The following is a 21,858-nucleotide window of genomic DNA, read 5'->3' as shown; positions in this document are numbered from 1 at the left end:
ACTACCATCACTCCAATGGTAGCAGACGATGATTGTTTGCTGGGTAAATGAATACCTTGGTACTGAGCAATTGGTATCTTGTAGGTTTTGTAGTTATAACAATTTATGTTGTATGTTTGTTAGTACTTGTCATTGCAACTTACTGTGTTCTTGCAGAATTCTCATATTATGGGAGCAAGAAGCGTTTTAGAGCTGAGGCATTTGATAAAGGGCATTAGAGTGACGTATTCACGGCAAATTGGATAAAGGTAACGTGACTTAGTTGTGCCGGCAGCTGTGGAGTATGTTGGATGGGTCATTAATCATCATTGCACAAACATTACGGGAGGTGAATATTGCATGCGCTGCATGCTATTCTTTGCTCCGTGTGGTTCAGCAAAGTATTGCTTTATTAGGAGGCACCTCCCCTTCGAGTGTTCAAATGCCGCGTTTGCACGCACTAGTAGACCATGTTGCTAACAGGGTTAGTTATGTCCATTTAAGTAACAAGGAGCCTAAGTTTATGCACAATATACAAGCAATGCAAGACGAAATTCTTTTCGTTCAACAACGTGTTCTTTTCCTTAAATGGCTGGGGCGAACTGAAGTAGGTGGGGATCAAGAAACAGATAATGTGGAGGGGTTAAGTAAACAAGTAAGTAATATTACAGTATATTGATAATTTTTACTTTATGGACCGTCTGAAGCAAATGAATGAAACACAATTTCATGCCATACGCGTTTCGCCTTTATTTTCTGCAAGGGATCTTCAGTGGCCTGGAATGTGTACACTCTTTGACATAAAACTTGACCGGCGGCCGGCCGCTTCAGAGGCTAAGTCCGCGCCGATCGCGACATGGGACAAATAAACTGGCCAACTCGCTAATTCTCTATGTCCGGTTATCTGCACAATCTGGCAACACTGTAGACTGCGGCACTTCCTGGAGGAAAACTTGTCCCATGATAGAAAAACCATATGCCGATTATGCCTGCGGTCTAGCGGTAGCGTGCGTTGTTTCTGTTCGTAATGTCAGAAGATCGAGAGCAGCTGGCATAAAATATTTTTATAGCCTCTTCTGTCTGAATGCTGAAGACGTGAACGTAATGGTAGGGCAGATTCAATCTATTTCGCTTTCTGACACACCGATATCACAATTTTATCCAGTAACCATTTTGCGGCAGATTTCCTGCAAACTGTCCTCCTCTGGACGCCGTATGCGGCAAAGCCCCGGGATCCATTTGCTGGCTACTGGCAGCAGCCGTGGCGACAGCAGTGGGGTTGCACTCCCCCATTCTTTATCGAAAGCGCCTGCTACCGCTCATCGCTTTTGATGATTTAAAACGCTTTATTATTAAATGTTGCTCCACAGAAAATTTCTACGATTTCCATTCACGCTCGAAAGCAACGGAGACAGACGTCGTGATTAGTAGGCGGGTATTATATTACATTAATCGGCAAGAGTTGAGTCTGGCCCGAAATTAATGTTACAGAGTGGGACGAAGTTAAACCACCTCACTACAATCGACGAATCTATAAATGCTTCATACCTCGTTTCTTTTCCTTTCAAACTCAATTATTTGTGCAACTTTTGGTGAGCGTTCGGATGTTTTCGTCACGCTAGAGTGAGCGTCTGTGGTGTAAAGTGTATTACAGTTCTTGTTTCATTCCTTATGGTAAGTCTATGCGATAAACTGTGTGAATACCTTGCAATGCATGCTCTGTAGCACTGCAGGAACACTGCACATTTGGAGTTCCATGTATGGATTCATGAAGTATTTAATGTTGATCGGAAGTGATAGTTAAGGTCATCAGATTTAAACCAGAAAAATTTATCGTTTTGGAGGTTTCAGAGAACGGAAAGGAATTGGTAACGTCGATGTCAGAAAACGTCTACAGTTAAATGCTATTGCAAAAATTTAGAAGAGAGGAACTATATTAATCAACACGTGCACTTCATAAACAACCTCCTGACATGTTAGACCTATGACGAAGAAAGCTCAAATTCGTATCATTGACAGTCGGTTTGAATCTTTTCAGGAACTAGTTCACAGTGAAGCTCCTTGGCATTTGCGAAGCAGACATCCGTGATATTAACATAATTTACTAAGTCGAAATCGTACGAAGATTAATGTTTAAAAGCATTCTTCAGATTTCATATAAGGAATTTTTACTAGCAGTTAGCAACTCCATTAATTAAAACGGAAAATAAAAAGTTGTAGTCAGCGGCTTCCATCGAGATAGGAACTACTATATCTTGTAGTACGAGCACCGCAACGCACAAGGGAAACTCTGAGATAACGAAACACTAGTGACAACAGGCGGACTATAGTCAGTGCGATGTTGCCTGAGCCTCAAAACGCAACCTCAAACACACAAACAGGTGTTACTTATGTGAAGAACGCCGTTCTTGGAGTCCAGAAATTAAATATACTTTCTAAGTGTCTCATCTTACAGTGGATTATATCGTATGAGTCTTCGATGTGGAAAACGAATGTCAAGTGAATTTAGCGAGGTAATGCCGACCTACATCCGGAAGTAAATGCACTATCACAGTATTGACAAATACTTACTACGACGCTGCCAATTCTCGGCTCTCTTACGAGGCAGCTCTCAGCGAAATGCTTGTTGTTATTGTCCGATGCGGTTCTTCAGAGTGGAGACACGCGCGCACGTTTGGTTTTTATGCGGCGTTCTGCCCTGATGGTTTCTGACGTCGCCTTGTGGGCTATGTATACATTTGAGACATTCAATTATCATTAATCCAGAATGATACAAGTTTCAGCTTCCGGCGTGGAAGAAGGCTGTTGACGCCGACATTATATCATTTCAACGTAGGGAAAGCAAAACGGATGATTCAATGTTTCTCATTCAACATAAAGCACGTGAGATAATTTACCGTAACGTTCATAATCATCTGAAAATACTACCGAAGTAAAAATACTTCGGAAGCTTATTTTAATTGAAAATAATGTAAGAAATCAATTGCTTTGCATGTCGATGTCGAATTTGTCCACGTGCAATCTTTTGCAGCATACATATAGAATGTCATGATTACCACGAGAATGCAGAAATATGTTGGTAAGGATGGAAGTAAGAAGAGACGCAGTCAACAAATATTCGATTCCTCACGGTATTCATTTCATCTGAGATGTAAGAAGAGGTAAAGCGCGATATTACTTTCGTTAACACGAAAGATAAGCCGCACATATTGATAACGAGGAAGTCTGAGTCTTCATACGTTTCCTCCTTGAAATCTGTATGCTCTATTATATACTAAGTAGCCTGATCATTGTTTCAGTAATGTTACCCTCTTGTTTGACCCCGTAACGATGAACATATTCCAAGTGCATGTCTCTGCATGAAAGTAGTTGTTCGAACCCTTCCTACGTTGTTTTTTGTGTTTTATTGCTTGGAATTCCTGAAGCAGACCCTTCTTTCCTACCTACTCTTTATGTGCATCGATACTAAATAGGGATGTGAAAACTCTTGAAAGTGAGAGAATGACAACAATAATCGTAACAAGAACAAGCAAATAATGAATGAAGTTTACTGCAATGCAGAATGAGAATGGCTGTGAATACAAAAATCTATAAAAATAGGTTGATCTTTGAGTTGGCACAATGCAAATATATTCTTAGCATTTTGTTACTGAATTTAGTCCTGGATGTTTGCAGAGAAAAAGGAAAAGTCGGTACTTCTCGCTAGTGTAATACAATGTGAACCAGCAGCTACCCTTTGCTTAGAACACGACTCAAGCAGGTCTCCAAGTAGTTACCAAGGCACTGCTGTATTCTGTTCCCTGACATTGCTCTAATGACGGTTAATGCAGATAGTTCCGATTATGAAATAAAAAACGTATTGCAGGTTAGGTCCTAGGATCGCAATATTAAATTTGCGATGTAGATGGCACATGAACGTGATACGACTATCCAGATTACTCATCAATATAAAAAGACAATATTTTGGGAATTGAGCATGGTCCTTCGGTTCCAGTCCTGAAAGAGAGTGAATGACCACAGGCGTGCCAAACCCTTTCAAAACGTCTGCCAAGTACCAAAAACAGTAGCAATATGAGTAAGGCATTGGACAGATCAGACAGGCCTCACAGCTATCCATAGCCTGTTTCTGTCAGCCGTAGTGAAGCTGCGCTGCCAGACGCCAACCCGATAGCACATTACACCGCTGAAATCTACCAATGAATTGTGTACTTATACTCATCAGCTTCAGTGAAATTTGTTATACATGACTAAGATATAGCTGCCATAGTTAATACATCAATAATAACCTCGTTTATAGCTTCGGTGACTGTTATCGTCTTGTTTGACACCGAGATGATGTAAACGACACAAATTCGGGTTCCTGGCTGATAACTCTAGTCTCTTCAGGGACTTAGTCTTGTTTTGTTGTTGTTGTAAATTGGCATTCGTGAAGAATACTACTGTCGCAAATCCTGAGAGGTTTCGAAACACATATGATACGGAGGGTTAAGAATAGTCTCTCAGTTTTGACCTTTAGAATAGTAGTTGCCGCGCGGTGTGGCCGCGCGGTCTAGTGCGACGTGTTACAGATTTCACGGCCACTTCTACCGGAGGTTCGAGTCCTCCCCCGGGCATGGATGTGTGTGTTGTCCTTCGAATAAGTTAGTTTAAGTTAGTATAAGTAGTTTCTACGTCTAGGGACTGATGACCGTAGCAGTTTGGTCCCTTAGGTATTAGAACTTAAAAAAGAGCACTAGCGGAAGGAATTGATAAGATCAAGCTTCTGCAGAAAAACTGGAACTAATGAAACAAACAGCTGTAGTTATATAAGTTGAGCACTTTACTGCAGCAGTGCCTTGTTCGCACAGTAGTAAATACTGCCCTTACCATAATCTTAGTTGACGTATACAGCTCCAAACGTGAAACATGAAGAGTACGACCACCTTTTGCATGAAACGACCATTTTGAACTGAAATATGTTTCCTAACCCAAAACCACTTCTTCTGTGATAATTATTGTCAATATTTGATCGAGATGACAAGAAAATATTAAATGGATGTAGCAGATACAATGCAGTCCCACAACTGCAAATCATTCTCATACCAACACAGTTGCCAAGAAAGGCGTACGACGTTGTGAGCCCTTGACTACGTTAGTGGCAAGAAGATTCTGTTTCCTTAACAGGAATTCTTCACGAATGGATGCGGATACAATGCAGTCCGAATGACAGATATGGCGGTATGCCTACATGTCTAAAAAGAGCAGAAAACCTAATTGTTAACCCATTGAGTAATATTCCCACGTCTGTGACTCGTATCATGGTTAAAGCCCATGTATTACCACTGTTCGTGCTTACCTACATCATCAAATAACAGCAGAAACGGAGAGAAATACTTTCGGAGTATACGCCTTGATATTTGAATTCATTTTTGGATGTAGCAGGTTTTCTTTTTCAATAAAGCTATTGTTTGTATTTCCAGACATCATTTCATATCCTTCTTACTTCTGCCGCAGCAGTTATTTTGCTGCCCACATTGGAAACCACGCCTAAGATTACCATCGTCTCATTTCCTGACCTAATACCCTCTGCGTAGCCTTACTTAATTTTACTGCTGCTCATTACCCTTTTATTAAGGGCTATACACCAAGGAAAGAGAAATAACATCTATATGTAGTGGTTACCGTAATGAAATCAGAAAATTGTGCATATAAAAGCGCTCAGAACCTCTGAACGTGCCTTTCAATTTGTAGCACACACCAGACCGAGTGAAAGAAAATAATATGAAGAGGAGCAAGTTGACCATAGCGAGCGTGGGGAGAATTTGATGTAGTGCCTTGAAGTTGGACCAGTTTCCGTCGAATTTAGTTCCTGATAGACCAAAATATGATATTGATACAAAAGCATCAATGTACTCATATGGGAACTACTTCCAACGTGTAATTGAAAGAATACCAGGTTACGTTAGGTAGCGTTTCGCTTGCGGCCATCATTAATTTTAATTTCAACCTATTCCTTGATGACGCACTGAAATGTTTTAGAACTTTTCTGATTGTTTCCGGCCTCAGAGATTTCTTAAAACGTTATACCGAGTGTTGGTTACACCGTAAGTTAGACACCCATAAATCTCTGACTTGCTTTAGAGCATCAAATCATTTAAGCAGCGATTCGAAAATACAGAAGACCACTTCTGAAGAAGGGCCTGCTGTCAGCAGGTCCTGGAATACAACACTGTGGGCAGTAACAATACCCATGTTTTACGTCACAAGATGCAGAAGTGATTTATATACTTTTCGAAAAACTCATTTCATAAATTCTTTCGAGTCTGGTAGCGTATGGGAAGGGTGTTTCCTTTATGATAAAAAGTCGGGTAACGCAGATTTCACTAGTTCCGTTGGATTTGAGTCTGGGAATCAGTTTTTGGGCAGTCGAGTGATGTGATCATGGTCAAGAGCGAGTGCTGTTTCTACATCACAGTGGCTGCCGCAGCGTTCGTGTTTCAACACAAACACCACGTGTCTGGGCACACTGTTCATCACGTCACGTGCTGCTAGTGGTAGTGTCAAGAGGGCGCAGTGTTTTTTCAACATGTTACTCAAGTAATAAGTCAAATGGATTACATGAATGGGACAGAAACCTTAATTTACCTTTCATTGCTTATTTGTCGTCTGACCTAAATGAACAACAGCATCGTTTAATATCTTCCCTAATGATTATCGTTTCTTTCTTAACAGTGATTCTTGACAAAGCATTTTAACGAAGTTTATATTTTTGTGTGTCAGATAACTGAAAAATATATTGTTTTATTTTGTCAGTCTTTATTTCTCCACTGAGCTGTAAATGGTTCTCTTTATAAAACGCCTGGTAACGTCACAAGTCTGCCGCTGGTGGTCGAGCGGTTCTAGGCGCTTCAGTCTGGAACCGCGCGACCGCTACGGTCACAGGTTCGAATCCTGCCTCGGGCATGGATGTGTGTGATGTCCTTAGATTAGTTAGGTTTAAGTAGTTCTAAGTTCTAGGGGACGTATGACCTCAGCAGTTGAGTCCCATAGTGCTCAGAGCCATTTTTTTCCTTCTACCTTGTTTTGGTCATTTTCCACTACATTCAGTATCCTGTTACCTGTAGGCGGACCATACTTCATTTTTTCAGATCCCATCTTTCACTTACAAAGAAGAGTACCCTACATAATCAATTTTGCAGTGTGTTTCTATATTGTCCGCAGCTCGTGGTCGTGTGGTAGCGTTCTCGCTTCCCGCGCCCGGGTTCCCGAGTTCGATTCCCGGCGGGGCCAGGGATTTTCTCTGCCTCGTGATGACTGGGTGTTGTGTGATGTCCTTAGGTTAGTTAGGTTTAAGTAGTTCTAAGTTCTAGGGGACTGATGACCATAGCTGTTAAGTCCCACAGTGCTCAGAACCATTTCGTTTCTATATTTCTGTGACTTGTCTGTTTACTTGAAAGAACATTATTCGTAAACATAAATGGTTTGCTAGCGCTGTTCTTCGTTTTACTTTTGTTAAGCATCTATTTCTCTCTCATTCTGGTCTTGACGTGGCTGAAGTGCTGTACTTGTAATGGTATCAGTTTTTATTGCTGTGTTCATATGTTTATTACTTTTTATCATTGCCATTACCATTTGTTGTTGTTCTTACATTCCAGTGTTATTATTTTCTCGATTTTCGGATAATACCTGCAAAATGTTGTTCATTTTGTTTCTAGATATGGAACTATTACGAAATTGTTAACAAATGTGATGCAGCGTATCTTTTCACAATTGAATTTAACTGTTAATGTTAACTGTTCCGTTGTTTGTACCGCTTCTGTAATACATATATACACGGTGTTAAGGAAAGTGGTATTCCATACTTTGCGAGTCGATAGTATGGACTAAAACAAGACAAAGTGCATATCGTAAGAGCTACACGCACTTCTGCAGTACAAGAGAAGTGTTTTAAGTAGAACAACAGATGTGTTTCACAGTGGTAAAGGTGAAGAAATGCTCATTGCTCTTAAGATATTCATTTCAAACTCATTGCTCTTGTTTACTGGATATGTTTGTCTTGTTTCTGTCCATCCTATCAGCTCTCGAAATATGGACTACTTGTTTTTAATACCGTATATTCGAAGCAGATATGTAGACAAAGGACGTCCTCGCTTACTCATTTCCAGACGTTATATTCCTATTTTATTCCATTTGTATTGATTATAAGCCCAATAATTATTGGGCTGTAATGTATTCAAAAACTGGAATTAATCAGCTCAGTCCAGGCCAGTTTTTATAATAGTAAAATTACACCTTCCATTTCAAACCATTCCTAAATAAATGAAGGAATTACTTCTTTATTGGTTCATTTCTTCTCTTTTAACTAGCAGAACATACAAACCTGTAATTGATTTGGTTGTTCTTACTTTGTTCCAGAATAGGCCTGCCCCAATAAACCGATCTATATTTCCTTTTATTAAAATTGTACGATATTCGTACGTTTCTTGGAGGCATGCTGTAGTTTTCACTATTGACTGCCTAGGCTGATTTTTCTTTTAAAGTTAAGCGTAAGATACAATATACTTTACAGTACTTTACTAACATTACAATCATGATCTATAACATATCACCCAAGGTATACACTCTTTTTCTCCACGTCACTTCTCGTAACTTAGAATATAACTGTGTGCCGGCCGCGGTGGTCTCGCGGTTCTAGGCGCTCAGTCCGGACCCGCGCGACTGCTACGTCGCAGGTTCGAATCCTGCCTCGGGCATGGATGTGTGTGATGTCCTTAGGTTAGTTAGGTTTAAGTAGTTCTAAGTTCTAGGGGACTGATGACCACAGATGTTAAGTCCCATAGTGCTCAGAGCCACTTTTTGAATATAATTGTGCAGTAATCTCCACATGTAAAATTAAAATGTGTTCAGCGTTTTCATAAGTGTATTTCCTCACCTCCTGGCATGGGTGAATGATAACACAACTACAAAACAGGAGAGGCGAGGACTGTATCACCTAATCCCATGTCGTTCGCGCTCGTTTCTGCCAGCCACTTTGACGTGGGAAGTGCATGGTGACGGGGCTAGGAATCAGTGTGTGAACGTACTGGTGACGTAGTTTGAGGTTCCTGGTGTCTCAACCTAAAGCCGTTCACCCTAGTGTGCTTTCTGTCAGGAAATGTCGTCCTCGAAAATTGGACAGGATGGTTTTCTCATCCTTTGAAACTGTCAGATAGCCGCATCAGCACGATTCCAGGATAGTACACAGTTGTTCATGGGTTCGAGATTTGTTTCTTGTATACCTTTTCCTTTATTCCTCCTTTACATTCAATTTTGATATCAGCTGGCAACTGCCCGAATTGCCTTGATTAAAAATTATATGACAAAGAAACAAATTGTTTTCATGTTTAATATCCCGTAGGTGCATGCAGATATATGAATTGGGTTACGATTAACAGATTTTATGATCTTAGTCAAAACAGCAACGTTGCATAAACGATTTTTCTTGCCAATGAGCATTACATAAAGATACGTACACGTAGTGGTATCTAGTTCTTACTAATATGAAGGGAAGACTAATTTTATTAACATTCCTGAAATCAGCTACTTATCTCAACTGCAGGCGTTTACTCCGAGCGCGGGGCCACGTTGACACGAGCTGCGAACAGGCGACGTCACCGGCCACGGTCGCCTTCGGTAAATGCAACACACTGAGTGAACGAGCACGTGTAAAGTCCGTAGAGAATATCTCGCTATAAAACAGATTAGTTTCTTCTATATATATTTGTTAGTGGAAAGATAGAAAAAAGAATTCCATAGTGAAGGCTAGCAATCGTTTTGAATAAGCGAAGCAGATTAGCTTTACAACCATGCAACAGAGTCTAACAGTTCAACAGACTGCCGCACTGTATTGAACAACTTACGCTGCATCTCATCATTACCAAAGCATAGGAGGCGGTATATTCCGAAAGAAGGCCCACCTGCGTGTTATAAGTGGCGCCTTAAACTATATTACCATTCACTCTGTATTCTGATCTCCGTCCCAGCACCCTCCCCTTGTCAATGTAGGCTTTTGTCAACAGCTGTCAGCAAAGTATTTTAGAATGTGGAATCCTCCGAATAATTTATAAACCTGTAGCTTAGACTACACAGCCTTTGCAGTTGTCGAATTTTTTCACAGTATGATAATTAAGTACTCATAGTATTAGAAGTATTGAAATTTCTAAGTTAATGGATGATCATTTCTTTACAGGACCATAGACCGATTCATAATAGCAGAGCCGTCCAGAACTGGTTCCAAGGTCAGCTGACAGCAAAACTTCTTCCTTTCGTGCCAAAACCACCAGACCTCAACCACATTGGAAATATGTGGGGGGAGGTTACGAGGTCGTTACCGCCTGGGTCAAGGAATTCAGAAACTCTGTGGGAAAATATAGAGAATACATGGTGGGAGATAAACACAATCTCTCGAGGAATTTAGCCATATCACTTCCCAGACGCCTTCGAGCACTTATAGAAAACCGAGGGAGGCTGGGTAGGGTACTGAAAGAAAAATAAAGGTCAAACCAGTTGCGAGGTCTTAAAGTGTTCCGGAAACCTACTAAAGCTAAATGGTCCTTGTGTATTCTCATTAAATGTGTCACTGCGTGATTCTTACACATAGCAACTACTAATTAAATTCTTTACTCAAAGAAATAAATAAACAAATGTATGCGATACGGATAAAAGTTTGATTTTGTAGTATTAACCCCAAATTTGGTACACTGTTAATTACCCGACTGTGTTTAAAAAAACGCGTAAGTAACCGGAATCGTAACTGGACCTGCATAATAATTCCTTCTCCGTTCTGAAAGCTATTTCTTTTCATTCTGTCTTACTTTCATCTCCAAAAACATAATAACGGTATTACCAGTAACATACAGGATTAAACTGCCAAACAGCTGATCTTGTAACAGCACATATACAGATATTTCTACTTCCTATAGTCTCTTACGAAAGTAACCTTTTTCTCACCCACGAGAAGGAATGAAGGATAGCCCACACTGCTTGATTTATAACGTCACAGCAACACACTATCACTCTTATTACCATTGGCCAAAGCAATTATCGTATCTCCACGCGGACTAGTATTAGAAATATTCTGTAACTTCTTCAATCACTGTCTGATCCCAGAAACACCTCTCACTTATTGACGTGCCTCGATGTTAACTAAATCTCGCGTGGTTGGAAAGGTCGCGCGGTCGCGATTCTGAAATTTAAGTTTCCCTCATATTCGTGCGCGGCACGTTATTGCAATTGAAAAAAAAACTCCACAAGTTACTTAGACTGATTTCCTAATTATATCTCGGCACCGCCGGGCGGGATTAGTCGAGCGGTTTAAGGCGCTGCAGTCATGGACTGTGCGGCTGATCCCGGCGGAGGTTCGAGTCCTCCCTCGGGCATGGGTGTGTGTGTTTGTCCTTAGGATAATTTAGATTAAGTAGTGTGGAAGCTTAGGGACTGATGACCTTAGCAGTGAATTCCCATAAGATTTCACACACACACATATCTCGGCACCATTAAATAATATACCATCCAAAACCTCCCCTCCAAAAGATACATAAATACACACACAGAACTTTTCAGAATACTTACAGTTCGTGTATAGCGTGCATAACATGGCTACACGGATTACTACTATGCTGTTTCCCCCTTATTTAAGTCAGGAAAGCGATCTAACTGATTCCCACGTATCTTTCAAGTCCCGTGGTCTAAAAATCAGCTTCACACGTAAATTGCTACTGACTCATTTCACAAAAGGTGACTTCTTATTCTTTCATATTAAATTAGCAACCTTCCCTTTATCCATGAATTTCAGAAACTCGTCATATTACAAACTGAAACACATGCAAGCTACAAATGGCTTCTTTGAAAACCAATTCTTTCAGATCAAATTTAAGAGCATTACTTTCTACCATGAATTTCTGTTAGCAGCTCGATTAGTTAAAGCCACGAGATAATATTTTCCTGTACTTCCAGATCAGATTTTTAAACAAACTGACCAAAATCATGAATTTATATTGGCAGTTACTAAAAAGAATTATGGTAAATCAACACATTTCTACTTATAAACTAATGGTTCCTAGCACTCAGTCATCCACACTTCATCATTTTCTTCATCAGTCCCATGTGGTGAGTGCCAAGTCTTTAGGCTATAATAGTTCATCACATGCATCCTGTTTGTGTCGTACCTGCTTTACAATTGAATTCTAACACTTTACTGTTCATCGAATTACTCAAACGAAATATCAAATTCCGTTAACTTTCAAGTTACTCTTCACGGTCGCGACATAGTATTCTCACATTCGCCTATCTTTTACCTGTCTATAAACAATTTGGTTCCCTCCAAAATATTATATTAAATTAAATCTACCCTGAAAGAGAATGTTTCTACGTAAGGTGGAACATTAAAGCCTTAAATAACTCATTTCCTTTCCCTTTTTGCTCCGCCACTTCCTCAGTCCATCCGGCTGCTTCAGTCGTCCCCAGGCAAGTCACGCTACCGCTCTCTCCCTGCCTACGGCGAGGGTGGCGTGCATCCTGGCCAATCAAGGCTCCAGAATTTCTAGCATTTGAAACTCCTGGCTGTCTTCTCCCCAGCACACAATGATGAAATCTGCCAGCGCTTTCCTACTCAATGAGCTTAACGTAAGAATACAGACAAACCTAGGCCCCCGTCTCTCCAATGCCAGAGACGGACCTTAGAAAACTCTCATGTCGCTACATATCGATATGTCATTGCCTTCCCATGAGTCTAATAATTTCGTTTCAATATTCATTCCCATTCTATCCACATTGCATACTATTTACCTTATCCTCAACCCAATCGTCCACTATTTAGGATAGTATAAGAGGAAAAAGTGGGTTTTCATACATTATACCAAAATAATAAACTCATCCAGTTGCTCTGATCAGTTTCCTTAACACAGAAGGTTGGTTCAATAAAAACTAACAACTCAGATCGAGCGTCTGATAACAGGTACCTGATACCTGACGCAGCGAGGTATTCTAGCAATTACGTGTGCCATTAAAGTCAGTACCGCCATTAGACAATTTTTTTCTATTTGCAGTGTTACATTTACACGATCATGATTTCGGCTTAAATGCCATTATCAAGTGTTTTAATGTTATACAGTGCCTGAGATGGCTTACTGTCGTATTTAAAATACACTATTAGCCACATTGTCTAAGGGTCAATATTTCTGGTAAAATCCTAATGCTATGTTTTATCACTGGGTACACCATTTTGACCATCCTTGAATCATACAGAAGCTACGTCTTCTCTCATCCTTCACGTTGCGAGTTATCAGTTATCTACTGCAGCCGCTATTATGGCAATGAGAGTGTTTATGCAGGAATTCGTTGGCAGCGTAGTTGTAAAGTAGTGACTTTATAAAATGGTAGTTGCCTCCGAAAGCAGTTCCAGATTTGCTGCAAAAGATGTATCAGTTCATTTCGGTACGTTTTAAATCACGTGCTACCTGTCACATGTAAGTGTGTCCTAGCAAGCTCGCAGGGGTTGCCATGACCGTAGACTTCACTAATCTTAAGTCACATCGAAATTAATGACAAAATTACTGAACAGATTCGAAGCATCTATAAGAGTCACGAATTTGTACTTTTTTTAATCAACTCGGTTTGAAATAAGAGGGAAAAAACTACAGGGACAGTGACCAAGTTTGTTAGTATTCATTATCTGTGGTACATCTCGAGGTGAAAACGTACGAAAATGCACAACTGCACTTTTGCGAACTTCTGTTTCATTTTCGCATCAATACTGTTGTGAACCCACCATCTGGTATCAATGCATTACATTATCACACATTATATATAATCATTTTGGTAGTACACTTGATATTATAGATGGGTAGAACACAACACAGGACATAGATAATGTCCGTTTGACGTCAACAGTGTGTAACATTTTACTTTTTTTAAATAGGAGAATGTTCCTCTCCAATAATTTTTAGATTAGTTACAATAAGCTTACGGTGCGAAAGAATTCGCTTGTATTTTTCAATATGTGGTCTGTTGTCGGTTTGAAGGCCTTCCATTACATCGCAAGGTAGTGCAACTTGTAGTGGTTAATAAAAAAAGAAAAGAGAGAAGAAAAGAAAAAGAAAAAAGGTTGAAAATGTGGGAAGAAATCGTAAGTGAAAATGTTTTTTTTTAAATCATTAATGACCGTGAAAAAAATGAAAGAAAGAAAGAAATGCAGATCGGACTTCGTATTACAGAAAAGCTATAGCTGGGGTGGTCCTTGTGGCGTTTTTGAGCAAAAGTTAAACAAATTTCCACTAAAAATATTATTGAAAAGAAACAGAGAATAATAAAATGTAACTGACAGGGGGAAGTGGCGTAGATAAGAGTTCATCCTTTACCAGGGTAACTTGTCTTCTTTCGTGCGGCGTCCAGGTCTTCAAAAATCTCCTTCATTTCGGCGTGAAAAGTCTGCTCCGAAATCTTGCAATCGTCCAGGAATCGCTAATTTATACAAATTAAAATCATCTTGATACTGTATGCAATTTAATTTACTTTGCTACTTCCATCCTCCGAATTTCTTAACAACTTCCACAATATGTCTACACATTAAAATCAGATCAAGACTAGCTAATAAGTTTTTTTAACGTCTTCATCAGATCACGTCTGCCTTAAGCTTCGGCTATCAAGAGACAAATAAGAAACGGATAGAAAAACAAAAAAGAGTTACAATTTTAGTATTTTCTCTGCCGTCGAGCGCTCATACCGCTGCGACGGCACAATTCATGTCTGAGGGAACGAGTGCAGCGCGGCGAAATTCGAAGTCTCGCTACAAACTCGACCGAGGGCTGTCTGGAGTAGGGTGGAGATAGCAATGTGAAAGGTGCGAGCTGTCGAAGATTGTCCTCATATTGTTATTGCGATTGGGACTTCGTATATTCTTGACGACGTTTAGCACCTGTGCGGTCAGTCACCCAATTTCAGAATTCATGTTGAGTAATCCTGCTACATTCCCATAATATTGTCTTTTTAAATTGATGAGTAATATGGATAGTCGTCACGTAAATGTGCCGTCTACAACGCAAATTTAATATTACTATCCTTGGAACTAACCTGCAATTCGTTTTGTATTTCATAATCGGAACTATCTGCGTTAACCGTCATCCGAGCAATGTCAGGGAACAGAATGCAGCAGTGCCTTGGTAGCTACATGAGAACCTGCTTGAGTCGTGTTCTAAGGAAAGGGTAGTTGCTGGTTCACATTATATTATACTAGCGAGAAGCACCGACTTTTCCTTTTCTCTGCAAACATCCAGGAATAAATTCAGTAACTAAATGCTAAGAATATATTTGCATTTTGCCAACTCAAAGATCAATAGATATAGATATAGATATACATTTTTATATTTAAAGGCATTCTCGTTCTGCATTGGAATAAACGTCATTCATTATTTGCTTGTTCTTGTTACGATTGTTATTGTCATTCTCTCACTCGCAAGAGTTTTCACATTCCTATTTGGTATCGATGCACATGAAGAGTGGCTATGAAGAAGGGAATACTGAATGTTACGTCATGCAGAACACACTCATTTACTTCGGTTCCTCATAATCAACGCTACAGCAGAAGTCAGATACATAAAGTTGACAGTGTGAGGACAGAAATGCTGGCACAACTCTGCAACTACACAGTGTTACCAGATAAAAAGGTGCTGCGGACTCGAAAGGAAGGGTTCGAACAGCTACTTTCATGCAGAGACATGCACTTGGAATATGTTCATCGTTACGGGGTCAAAAAAGAGGGTAACATTACTGAAACAATGATCAGGCTACTTAGTATATAATAGAGCATACAGATTTCAAGAAGGAAACGTATGAAGACGCAGACTTCCTCGTTATCAATATGTGCGGCTTATCTTTCGTGTTAACGAAAGTAATATCGCGCTTTACCTCTTCTTACATCTCAGATGAAATGAATGCCATGAGGAATCGAATATTTGTTGACTGCGTCTCTTCTTGCTTCCATCCTTAGCAACATATTTTTTCATTCTCGTGGTAATCATGACATTCTATATGTATGCTGCAAAAGATTTCACGAGGACATATTCGACATCGACGTGCAAAGCGTTTGATATCTTTCATTATTTTCAATTCAAATAAGCTTTCGATGTATTTTTACTTCGGTAGTATTTTCAGATGATTATGAACGTTACGGTAAATTATCTCACGTGCTTTATGTTGAATGAGAAACACTGAATCATCCGTTTTGCTTTCCCTACGTTGAAATGATATAATGTCGGCGTCAACAGCCTTCTTCCACGCCGGAAGCTGAAACTTGTATCATTCTGGATTAATGATAATTGAATGTCTCAAATGTATACATAGCCCACAAGGCGACGTCAGAAACCATCAGGGAAGAACGCCACATAAAAACCAAACGTGCGCGCCCGTCTCCACTCTGAAGAACCGCATCGGACAATCACGACAAGCATTTCGCTGAGAGCTGACTCGTAAGAGAGCCGAGAATTGGCAGCGTCGTAGCAAGTATTTGTCAATAATGTGATAGTGCATTTACTTCCGGATGTAGGTCGGCATTACCTCGCTAAATTCACTTGACATTCGTTTTCCACATCGAAGACTCATACGATATAATCCACTATAAGATGAGACACTTAGAAAGTATATTTAATTTCTGGACTCCAAGAACGGCGTTCTTCACATAAGTAACACCTGTTTGTGTGTTTGAGGTTGCGTTTTGAGGCTCAGGCAACATCGCACTGACTATAGTCCGCCTGTTGTCACTAGTGTTTCGTTAACTCAGAGTTTCCCTTGTGCGTTGCGGTGCTCGTACTATAAGATATAGTAGTTCCTATCTCGGTGGAAGCCGCTGACTACAACTTTTTATTTTCCATTTTAATTAATGGAGTTGCTAACTGCTAGTAAAAATTCCTTATATGAAATCTGAAGAATGCTTTTAAACATTAATCTTCGTACGATTTCGACTTAGTAAATTATGTTAATATCACGGATGTCTGCTTCGCAAATGCCAAGGAGCTTCACTGTGAAATAGATCCTGAAAAGATTCAAACCGACTGTCAATGATACGAATTTGAGCTTTCTTCGTCATATAGGTCTAACATGTCAGGAGGTTGTTTATGAAGTGCACATGTTGATTAATATAGTTCCTCTCTTCTAAATTTTTGCAATAGCATTTAACTGTAAACGTTTTCTGACACCGACGTTAGCAATTCCTTTCCGTTCTCTGAAACCTCCAAAACGATAAATTTTTCTGGTTTAAATCTGATGACCTTAACTATCACTTCCGATCAACATTAAATACTTCATAAATCCATACATGGAACTCCAAATGTGCAGTGTTCCTGCACTGCTAAAGAGCATGCATTGCAAGGTATTCACACAGTTTATCGCATAGACTTACCATAAGGAATGAAACAAGAACTGTAATACACTTTACACCACAGACGCTCACTCTGGCTTGACGAAAACATCCGAACGCTGACCAAAAGTTGCACAAATAATTGAGTTTGAAAGGAAAAGAAACGAGGTATGAAGCATTTATAAATTCGTCGATTGTAGTGAGGTGGTTTAACTTCGTCCCACTCTATAAAATTAATTTTGGGCCATACTCAACTCTTGCCGATTAATCACGACGTCTGTCTCCGTTGCTCTCGAGCGTGAATGGAAATCGTAGAAATTTTCTGTGGAGCAACATTTAATAATAAAGCGTTTTAAATCATCAAAAGCGATGAGCGGTAGCAGGCGCTTTCGATAAAGAATGGGGGAGTGCAGCCCCACTGCTGTCGCCACGGCTGCTGCCGGTAGCCAGCAAATGGATCCCAGGGCTTTGCCGCATACGGCGTCCAGAGGAGGACAGTTTGCAGGAAATCTGCCGCAAAATGATTACTAGATAAAATTGTGATATCGGTGTGTCAGAAAGCGAAATAGATTGAATCTGCCCTACCATTACGTTCACGTCTTCAGCATTCAGACAGAAGAGGCTATAAAAATATTTTATGCCAGCTGCTCTCGATCCTCTGACATTACAAACAGAAAAAACGCACGCTACCGCTAGACCACAGGCGTAATCGGCCTATGGTTTTTCTATCATGGGACAAGTTTTCCTCCAGGAAGTGCCGCAGTCTACAGTGTTGCCAGATTATGCAGATAACCGGACTTAGAGAATTAGCGAGTTGGACAGTTTATTTGTCCCATGTCGCGATCGGCGCCGACTTAACCTCTGAAGCGGCCGGCCGCCGGTCAAGTTTTATGTCAAAGAGAGTACATACGCTTGCTATTTAAAAAGAAATGGCTCAGAGCACTAAGGGGCTTAACAGCTACGGTCATCAGTCCCCTAGAACTTAGAACTACTTAAACCTAACTAACCTAAGGACATCACCCAACACGCAGTCATCACGAGGCAGAGGGAATACCTGACCCCGCCGGGAATCGGATCCGGGTACCCGGGCTTGCTATTTAGTTTACATTTTTGTCACTGTACCTATAGGTTATACACAGTTCTGGTGATTGGTTTTTGCTATTATGAAGTAATATTTTGAACTGTACTTACAGGTTACGTGGACAGTTTTCTACATATTACGCTCCTGTTGCATTTTTTGTGTTGTTGTTCTTCTTATAAATGCCAATTTGCGTTTTTTTCACATTTCACAGCACTATGAACTGAATACTTGTTTTGATGCAATGTTTTGGTTTGTGTTGCCGAATGTTAGATGTTATTGCCAAAGGTCGAACGTTACTGCCAACTTTCGAGTGTTATTATCTGTGATATGTTTGTGTATGCATTTGTGTGTGTGTGTGTGTGTGTGTGTGTGTGTGTGTGTGTGTGTGTGTTGGTGTGTGTCCAGAAGGCGAAGGAGGGAGGGGGGGGGGTAGATTTTGTTTTTCCTGGTTGCGTCAGCGGGACGATTTTTATCTTACCATTTCTTTTATTAAGTGTAGTAGGGAGACTGTGCTGATGTGTATTTGTTCATTTACCACATTTTTGTTTCAGCGATGGCTTTCCAAATGTGGAGCTTTTCTTGCATTTGTCTAATATGTTTGTAATGGTTGCTTATATACCGTAATATTACAAGCAACTGAGGAAGACAAGACTAAAAATGTTAGAGAAGTAAGTAACTTCTGAACCCCCTTCTTACTATTATTCAAGATATTCTATGTCAGAATCTAGATCAGTTGTTGAAGTTATTCAAACAACAAGATGCTGTAGCCAGGGCCAACTTGTTCGGTTTGAATAGATACCAACACCGTAAATGAGTATTTTCTCAAAAACCGAATGACTTAACTCGAACAATTCATTACATCGTATGTAATGAATTGCTCTAGTTTCATCGTTCCGTCTGTGTCCACCGCTCGTAGTCTCGCGGTAGCGTTGTCGCTTCCCGAGCACAGGGTCCCGGGTTCGATTCCCTAAGTGTTGTTGTGTCGTCTTCATCATCATCATTCATCCCCATTACGGTCGGAGGACGGCAACGGCAAACCACCTCCATTAGAACCTTGCCAGTACGGCGGTGCGGGTCTACCGCATCGTTCCCCTACGCTCTGTCAAGAAGCATGGGACTTCATTTCCATTTCCGTTCCGTCTGACGATTACAGGTCATGGTATGTAGAGTACTGTCATTTTAATGACGATCAGTGAATAACTCTCGCAATTACAGATTTTATTTAATGCGTAACGTAAGGAATATGAACAAGTAATAAATTCGATAATTCCCACTCAAAAGGGCATTCTTGCCCTTCACATTGTAAATCCACTTCAAAATGTCAAATATCCAAGACAAATTCAAAATGAATTAACAGAGGTGAAGCTTGAAATACATCCAATAGAATAATGTGGGGACATGTTGCTAAACATAATGCATCTTTACTTATAAGTGACTAATGATGTTTTGGGGTACGTAATTAGATTCCAATAACTGAGAATAAGGATTTTACTTTGTATAAAATGTTACTGTTACCAACTTACCTGACTTCCAGTGCAGATCAGTATGCTTACATACAACCAGAAAAAGATTACTTGTCGACAGATAACTATAAGGAATTTTATGTTAAGCTATCACCTGCTCAACCAGATTGTAAAGAGAGAGACAAAATAAAAGTGTATATAAACGAGTATTTGGGTTAGTTTCAGTGTACAGTCAGGAGAATTCTGAAATGAAATTATTACAAGACAGTCCTGTAGCTAGAATTTGTGCCAAGAAAATCATTCGATTAGAAAGAAGTTTATGGACTGGTTTAAGCAGTACTGAGTGGCTATATACACTGTACAGCCAAAGAAACTGATACACCTGACTAATATCGTATACGGCCCCCGTGAGCATGCAGAAGTGCCTCAACACGAGGTGGCATGGACTCGACTAATGTCTGAAGTAGTCCTAGAGTGCAATGGCACCATGAATCCTGCAGAGCTGTCCACAAATCCGTAAGAGTACGAGGTGGTGGAGGTCTTTTCTGAACAGTACGTTGCCAGGCATCCCAGATATGATCAACAATGATTATATCAGGGAAGTATGGTGGCCAGCGGAAGTTTTTGAACTCAGAAGAGTGTTTCTGGAGCCACTCTGTAGCAATTCTGGACGTGTGGGGTGTCACATTGTCCTGGTGGAATTGCCCAAGTCCATCGGAATGCACAATGGACTTGAATAGATGAAGGTGATCAGACAGGATGTTTATGTGTCACCTTTCACAGTCGTATCTAGACGTATCGGGGGTCAAATATCACTCAAACTCCACACGCCCCACACCATTACAGAGCCTCCATCAGCTTGAACAGTCCCCTGCTGACATACAGGGTCCATGAATTCATGAGGTTGTCTTCATATCCGTACACGTCCATCCGCTCAGTACGACTTGAAACGAGACTCGTCCGACCAGACAACCTGTTCCCAGTCATCAAAAGTCCAATGTTGGTGTTGACGGGCCCAGACGAGGTATAAATCCTTGAGTCGTGCAGTCATAAAGGGTACACGAGTGGGCCTTCAGCTCCGATATCCCATATCGATGATGTTTCGTTGAATGGTTCGCACGCTGACACTTGTTGATAGACCAGCATTGAAATCTGCAGCAATTTGCAGAAGGGTTGCACTTATGTCACGTCGAACAATTCTCTACAATCGTCGTTGGTCTTGTCCTTGCAGGATCTTGACAGAGGCATCACAGTGAACGAATTGTCACGCTACGTTGGGGCAGGGGAAGGAAGTGATTGCAAAATACTGAAAGCGTTGGCGTTAAAAAAGGTTTGTGCCAGGTGGGTTCCCAGGGTGTTGACAGTGGCTCACAAAGAAACAAGAAAAACGGTGTGCAGCGAACTTTTGGAACAGAATGGTGGACATGGACTTCTTGGAAGAATTGTAACAGGTGATGAAACATGGCTCTATCATTTTTCGCCAGAGACGAAGAGGCAATCAATGGAGTGGCAGCATGCAAATTCACCAAAGACAAAAAATTAAAAACCGCGCCTTCTGGTGGAAAAGTTATGGCTATGGTGTTTTTCGATTCCGAAGGACTCTTGCTTGTGGAAATCATGCCAAGTTGAACCACCATAAATTCTGATGCATATGTGACAACACTGAAGAAACTTCAAGCTCGACTGAGTCGTGTTCGACCACATCGGCAAAAGCAGGATGTTTTGCTGTTGCACGCCCATGCACGGCCACATGTCAGTCAAAAAACCGTGGAAGCGATCACAGAACTCGGATTGACAACACTGAAACACCCGCCTTACAATCCTGACCTGGCTCCATGTGACTATCATTTCTTTGGGAAACTGAAAGACCCTTTTCGTGGAACAAGGTTTGAAGATGATGACTCCCTTGTGCACGCTGCCAACAGTAGCTCCAACAGGTTGGTCCAGAATTTTACCGTGCTGGTATA

This window comes from Schistocerca piceifrons, chromosome X (assembly GCF_021461385.2).
Source record: "Schistocerca piceifrons isolate TAMUIC-IGC-003096 chromosome X, iqSchPice1.1, whole genome shotgun sequence".
NCBI lineage: Eukaryota > Metazoa > Arthropoda > Insecta > Orthoptera > Acrididae > Schistocerca > Schistocerca piceifrons.
Note: the sequence above shows the minus strand (reverse complement) of the source record.